Below are 7817 nucleotides of genomic sequence, written 5' to 3'. Positions count from 1 at the left end.
TGGAACTAGCTCTTGTAGACCAGGCTGGTCTCGAACTCACAGAGATCCGCCTGCGTCTGCCTCCCGAGTGCTGGGATTAAAGGCGTGCGCCACCATCGCCTGGCAGAGTCCGTGTATCTTAAAAGATCCTACTACCTCATCAGTAGATGAGCATAATTCCTAACTCCATTACAAAATATCATTATATCTCAAGTAAAGTATAATCACCCTCATCAAAGAAGCTTCCCTTTATAGGAAACATCACAGAAAACCATACCCAGGCATACTGAAGAGATGAACTATCATGGGGAGCTCAGTCCCACTGGAAACATCTACAATACAAAAGTCCTGCCCCGAAGGCAGAAAACATCATGGAAGAGGGGAAAGATTGTGAGAGCCAGGGGGCCAGGAAGTCTGACGTGAGGCTGTATCTCCTAAAAATGGCTGAGCCGACAGGGCGTAAACTATTGATAGCCATGTTAATGTGGAAAGGGGAAAATCTCATGGGGTCCAACCCCTTAGATAAATATCTATAGCCAACTAATGACTACTGAGAGAAAGCGAATTAGCCTTTCCAGGGGTAAGACCCCCCAACTGTTTATCAAATACAAACTGGCTAGCCCTGAAATTAGATAGATATCAACAACAGAAACAGACTCAGCAAGTTGAATTTATATGTTTATGCATATATGTATGTATAATGCACAGATACATATATAATTGATATGTAACTACAGGGATATTTTTGTTTATAAACTAACAAATAAAGCTTGCCTGAAGATCAGAGTGCAGAGCTAAGCCCCTGGTTTGCCATAGAGGCCAGGCAGTGGTGGCATACACCTTTAATCCTAGCACTCGAGAGACAGAGACAGACTGATCTCTGTGAGTTCCAGGCCACCCTGGGCTTCAAGAGATTTAATCTGTCTAAAAGAGAAACAGAACTCACACAAAGATGATTCTAGCACTTGGGATCATAGGCCTTTAATCCCAGCACTAGGGAGGTGGAGACAGGAGTAATATGCTGGGCAGAGAGAGGAATATAAGGCAGGAGGAGACAAGAGCTCAGATACAGTCTTAGGATTCAGTCTGAGATGCATTCTGAGGATCACTGGTAGAGAGGTAAGAACCCTAATGATTGGCCGAACTGCTTCACTTCTGAGAGCTGACTCCGAGTTTTTATTTTTAAGAACAATTAGAATTCATGCCACATGTAACAATCAAAGAAAAAGAGGCCATCAATCTTAGAGGAAGGGAAGAATACTTGGAAGGCGTTAGAGGGAAGAAATGGAGGGGAGAAATAATATATTTGTTTTTTAATTAAATATATTTAAAGAAAAAATAACATTTTTAAAAGGCACTTAAGAGAATAGTCAAGGAGGGTGAAATGCTAGTGAATGGGATTCAGCAATCAGAACTGTGAAAAATGTCTGTTCTTCTTAAATACCAGCAATTTGTTACAGCAGCACAAATAAATGAAGACATGAAACCTCAGGGAGCCATGACTTGGTCCCTTGTGGCTCACAGTCTTCCTGAGGTATCCCTGAGGGAGGAGAGGACTAGGTGAGAGCCTTCACAGGGTGTTGCCCATTTCTCTTCATTTGATCCCCGACATCATCTTTGCTTAGTGACTCCTATTAGTCCTTGTAGCAAATGCTGCTACACTCTAAGGCGTGGTTCTTAACCTTTCTAACACTGTGACCCTTTGATACAGTTCCTCATATTGTGGTAACCCACATGCATAAAATTATTTTTGTTGCTACTTCATAACTGCTATTTTGCTACTGCGATGAATTATGATGTAAATACCTGTGTTTTCCAATGGCCTTAGTGACACCTGTGAAAAGGTCATTCTACCCTCCAAAGGTCAAAACCCACAGGTTGAAAATCAGTGCTCTAAGGTATCTACAGAAGAGTTGCTGCTGCATGAAGAAGCTACTTGTTGAGTTAGCTCTGTGTGCCACACACAGTCACTGATGGTAGGAAGCTGGGCAACAGCATCCTCATTATAGGGGAACTCAGCTCAGAAAGGAGGTGTAACTGCCAAGCCCTGAATGAAATACGGTCCATTGTGAACTCTGCCTCATGGTGGGAGAAGATTGGAGGGTGAAAAATATTTTTTTCCATTTGATACTTTCCCTTTTCTTTTATTGGTGCCTATGTGCACATGTGCAGATACATATGCATGTTTGTATGTATGTGATGCAGGTTTGTGTTGTGGGTACTGCTGTGGGACAATGGTTTCATCCTATAAGGATTTGTTTCTTATATTTGCTTAATAAAATCCTCATTGGCCAGTAGCCAGGCAGGAAGTATAGGTGGGGCGACCAGTCAGTAAGTAGAGGCGGGGCAATGAGAACAGGAGAATTCTGGGAAGAGGAAAGATTCAGTCTGCAGTCTTCACCCAGACACAGAGGAAGTCAGACACAGAGCAAGCAAGATGTAACTGCCTCCCTGAAAAAGGTACCAAGTCAAGTGGCTAACATAGACAAGAGTTACAGGCTAATATAAGTTACAAGACTTAGTAAGAAGCCTGAGCTTATAGGCCAATCAGTTTATAATTAATGTACACCTCTGTGTATTTCTTAGGGACTGAACTACTACAGGACAAGGTAGGACAGAAAACTCGGTCAACAGTGTACATATGCACAAGCATGTGTGTGTTTGTGTTCATAAGTGTACACTCATATATATACATTAACATTTGGAAACCAGAGGTTAACTTCTGATTTCAATCTTCAGGAGCTGCCCTCCCTATTTGGTAGCACAGGGATATTGGACTCATTGATTAGGCCAGACTGGCTGGTCAGTGAGCCCTAGGGATCCACCTATGTCTACCTGCACTGCATTGCTATTACAAGCATGCATAATGCCCAACTTGCTGTGGTCCCTATGTTTGTGCAGCCAGCACTGTACTGACTGTACTATCTCCCAAACAATTCTTTCCAAATGAAAACAATGCATGTATGTGTTGAGAAAGCATATGAAACTATACAAAAAGGTATATAAAAGGAGTCCACTTCCGTGGCTAGCTGTGTTGACAACAATTGTAAATGGCAAATTATTGCTACAGTTATAAAGACTAAGAATAAGAACTGTATTCAAGACCATTAAGGGAGACCTACCATTGTTGTTTTGCTTAAAGTCATGTTGTCAAACTGCCTTATAAATAAATATTTATGTGTATACACATAGGTTTGTGCCATCCTCAGTCTTGGTCAGAGAGGCTTCATTTTGCAGAGTGCAGCAGTAAACTCATGACTAGTTGACATGCTTAGAATAAGTGACAATATGTGGTAAGCCCCAAACTAAGGCTCAGAGAACATAAAAGAGAGGAGGTGGAAAGAATATGAAGGCCAAAGGATGGGGAAGCATGCTCTGCAAAGCAGCCTCCTGGATGTGACACAGTCATCACACCCATGAATTCGCAGGAGCTGTGGTCACCTGCACAAGGTCAAGGCAGGCAGCATTCCCACGCGCCCACTCCTAGCTGAGGAACTCTTGACAGTTGATGGCTGCTGAGAAAGGAAGACATTTTTCTTTAGAGGCATCCTCACTGGTAGGTTGCTCATACACCTTTACACATATGAACAGCAATAATTGGACTACGGGGAAGAGAGAGAGAGAGAGAGAGAGAGAGAGAGAGAGAGAGAGAGAGAGAGAGAGAAACTGTTGGAGAGGAGCAGGGGGTGGGTTTCTGGAAGCGTAGGTAAATGGAATGAAAAGAAAAAGAGGAAAGAACTGTAAAGGCCCCAAAGCTTATAAGCTTTTTAAACAAGGCATGATAAATTGATAAATCATGGGGAAGCAACAATCAAGGCGTGACTAGCAAACTGTCAGGATGTGACTAGAAAGTGCACAGGGAAGTGCACAGTGGAAGATAAGGCTTCCAAGTTTTAGTTAGGTTTTGCTTGTGGACTAGTTGGGAATCTGTCCACATGGTAGTAAGGATGCAGACATTCATCTCTTCTGGACCAAAGAAGGCATCATTTACATGGCAGTTTTCACTCACTGCTCTGGTCAGCAAGTGAAAGGTCAAGGAGCCATTTGAAGCTTTCCTTGCACGTCTTGTTGCTCCGTTGCTTTCAGATGAAAAGATGTTCCATGTAGCTCACCGCTCTAAAAGAGCAATTTGGGGGATAGACTGTTCTGAACCCCTTCAGCATTGGCCTAGAATGAGATCACACTTTACCCATTCTTTTCTACCACTTTTACAGTATTTTGGTTTACTATCAGGGATATCTATTCTTACAGCCTTGGTAACTGAACCACAGCACTTACTGGTTCTGAAGCTCTTCCCAGTAGGGGAACCCAGAGTACAGATGTGATGGAAGCCAGCCCAGATATCTACCATTAGTTAATAATAAATAAGGATAATATCCCACTTCAAGGTAACCATAGGCTCAAAATAAGACCGTGACATTGTAGTTATGGAATGCAGGTTTCTTTTGACCCAGCATAGTTAGCAAGGGCACTCCAAGTATGCCAAGTCTAGGAAATCTAAGTGCTTGAAACAAAATGCCTTTTCCCCAGCAAGGCCTTGACTACAGATATTCATAAGGCCTATCTGGGTTTTCAAAGAGGCGTTGACAAGGCCACCTGATTGTTCTTGAGTGTTGCCCACCTACTTCTCAAGATCCTTTTAGGACATCCTCAGAATCAGAACCATTTTTCAACAATGCTGTCAGTTATTTGGTCTTTTCATTCTCATTCTGTCACTGGTATTCTGTTCAGAGGCTATAAGTTATGCTACCCAATGGCTAATGAATATATACTTATGCCTTGGGTTTTAAAATGTATCAATTTTAATATAGATGTGCATGGGGGCAGAAGTTGACATTAGGTCTTTGTCATTCACTTTCCACCTCACGTTTGAGATATAGGTCTTTCACCCAAACAGGAATTCCCAGATTCAGTTAGACTGGCTGGACCTCAAGCACCAAGTGAGCCCCTATCTCTTGTTTCCACTGCACGGGGAATAGAAGCACACACCACTGCATCAAGCCTATAGAGAGTACAAGGTCCTTGTGTTCACAGATAAGCACTAGGGAAACTAGGGATGCTAAACACAGCATTATCTCTTCTATGGAAAAGATATCTGTTTCTGCTCGGAAAGTTAAGAATGGATGTGGCTAATAACCTGGCAATCTTTGCTGTCTGTGGTGCCAGCCCTCACCGGAATCCCCCCAGACTATTATGCTTGTTCATTCAAGACCCTTCCTCTCTTGAATCGAGCACTGCTTCTCAGTCTATACAACTCATCCTTATGGGAGATGTCACGTGTACTCTAGAGCAGCCTGGGTAACCTCTGTAGTCTGTACAGTCAGATGGTGTTTTCCCTGGTCATTCTCCCTAGACCCTTATCTTGAGCATTGTTTCTGAACCAACAGAACCCATCTTTATGGATGAGGCCATGTGTACTTTTCGGTGTCAGTGTAAACACATCTTTAAGCTTCGTTGTACACATGGGAAAGAGTTAATTATCATCATGAAATGTTTTTCTAAAATGGTGCTTTGCTTAAATACAGCTAAAATAAACTGGCAGGATCAGACTGTAGAAGTCTGAACCAATGCTGGCTAACTAAATCATGTTAATTGGATTTCCTTCATGCACTCATGGAGCCTGTGTGGGTTTTTTTTCTTTTAAACACTGCCTGGCCCATTAGTTCCAGCCTCTTATTGGCTAGCTCTTACATATTGATCTAACCCATTGCCTGTGTGGGTTTTGCATAGATGTTGCAGTTGTTTAGCTTGGGGTTTCTGTGGGACTCCTAATAGCAAGAGTTGGGGTGTCTCTTTTGCCTGCTCTTGGGAACCTTTTTCTTCTGTTGGGCTGCCTTGTCCAGTCTTGACCTGAGGGTTTGTGCCTATCTTACTGCATCATCTTATGCTTTGTTCAGTTGGTATCACCGGGAGGCCTGTTCTTTTCTGAAGGGAAATGGAGGATTAGTGGATCCAGAAGTGAAGGGAGGGGAAGCTGGGGTCAGGGTATATTGTGTGAGAGAAGAATAATAGAAAGGAAAAAAACAAATTACTGTCTATGTAGTCAAGTGTGAGTAGTGGGAAATAAATCATAGAATTAGAACTCCAACCTCCTGCTGAGACCCTGGGTAATCTCCCGGCAGGTCACAGAACCTCTGTCCCCTCGGCAGGGCATTGTTCTCTTATCTACTATGAGAACCACTCCATTTACTCCAGGACTCTCTAAAATTCCACACTGGACTATACAGTGTATGCCAGAACAGCCTGGGATAGTGAGATCATGTTCCCATCCCCACCCCCAAAAAATGGGCCAGGGAGATTGCTTGCCATGAAAGCTTGAGGGCTTGGATCTGAATTCCCAGCATCCATATTAAAGGCCAAACACAACGATTAGACAGAGGGTTCCTGTGGCTTGCTGGTTAAGCCTGTCTAGGCTAACTGTAAGCCTCAAGTTCAGAGAAAGGTTTTCAAAAAAAAAAAAAAAGAAGGTGGAAAGTGAGTGAGGAAGGACCCCCCCATCAATGTGAACCTCTAGCCTCCACACACATGCTCATACATGTACACACATGTATGTGTTCATACCCATGTGAATCCACAGATGAACATGTTTACATAAACCACACACAAAACAACAACAGAACACCACCAAAAAAATTTAGTTAACTCAATCAAGTTTTTATTTCCCTGTATCCAGTCCCAATGGTTTCCCGCATTCCTTGGGCTTGTTATCCAGGGAGCTTTATACTTCAACAATCATAGCCAACGCTTCGGCTTTTTATCTCACACTAATCAAAGTCTCTTTTACAGTCTGGTTTTGCTAATGACTATCCCAGAGAATTGTTAGTTTTGCAATGATTCAAATCAAGACTTATATGTGTCCAGTTCCTCAAACCAAAGTCCGAGAAAAAAAGATATAATATAAATCATTATAGCAATTACTCCCTATCTAAGCGGCACTCAGTGTAATCTCTCCAGTAATCTTCTTTGAAAACATTTATGCTAGTATATATCATTTTAAATGTTAGGAGAGTTGGTGTGTTGCTTTTTCATTATGCAAATAAGTAAAGCCTATGCTAAGACATAAATGATACAACTGTCCCGCCTCTGAACCTGACTGTGTCACACAAAATTGTGATAATGTTTAATTAGAGTATTGTAATTTGTGAGAAAAATTGATAGGAATGCTTCTCTGTACATTGCTAATTTCTAAATCTACGGATGTACTAACTAATAGACCCCTCCCAATCAGTATTCAGGGCACAGCATTGACCCAAGTAAAACAAGTCATTGACAAGTTAATCTCATGTATCTCAGTTCTTCCCAGTCTCAGTGTTTCTAGATTGGGAATGTCAAGTGATAAAATTGTCTCTTAGATGGAGTAGGTGCTAATACTGGCTCTATTCTTAGCCACCTAGCTGTTTATGTGGGTACTGGGGACCAAACTCAGGGCCATACACTTGCTCCAGAAGAAATTTACCTATCCACTTACCTCCCCAGCCTCCGAAGTAACAAAAAAAAAAAAAAATTAAGCATGTAAAAGGGTCCTGATCAAGACGACTTAATTTATCAAACAGAAACAGAATACTCAGGTAAATTTGAGTCTCAGATAACAATTACTTTGTGGGCTACTCTCACTAAAAAAAAAAAAAATTAGTTGTTGTTCACTTGAAATTCACCTTTAACAGGAAATCTTACATTTTCCCCACTAGAAGAGTGAATGACAGGTAATGGCAATGCCACTTTCAGCCTGAAGGCTTAGGTCGGCTATACCGACCTACCTGGCCCCGCCCCGCCCCGCCCCGCCCCGCCCCGCCCCGGAGCCCAGCTCGTCGCCGGAAGCTCCGCCCGCCGCCGGAAGC

This window comes from Microtus ochrogaster, unplaced genomic scaffold, assembly GCF_000317375.1.
Source record: "Microtus ochrogaster isolate Prairie Vole_2 unplaced genomic scaffold, MicOch1.0 UNK126, whole genome shotgun sequence".
Classification (NCBI taxonomy): domain Eukaryota; kingdom Metazoa; phylum Chordata; class Mammalia; order Rodentia; family Cricetidae; genus Microtus; species Microtus ochrogaster.
Note: the sequence above shows the minus strand (reverse complement) of the source record.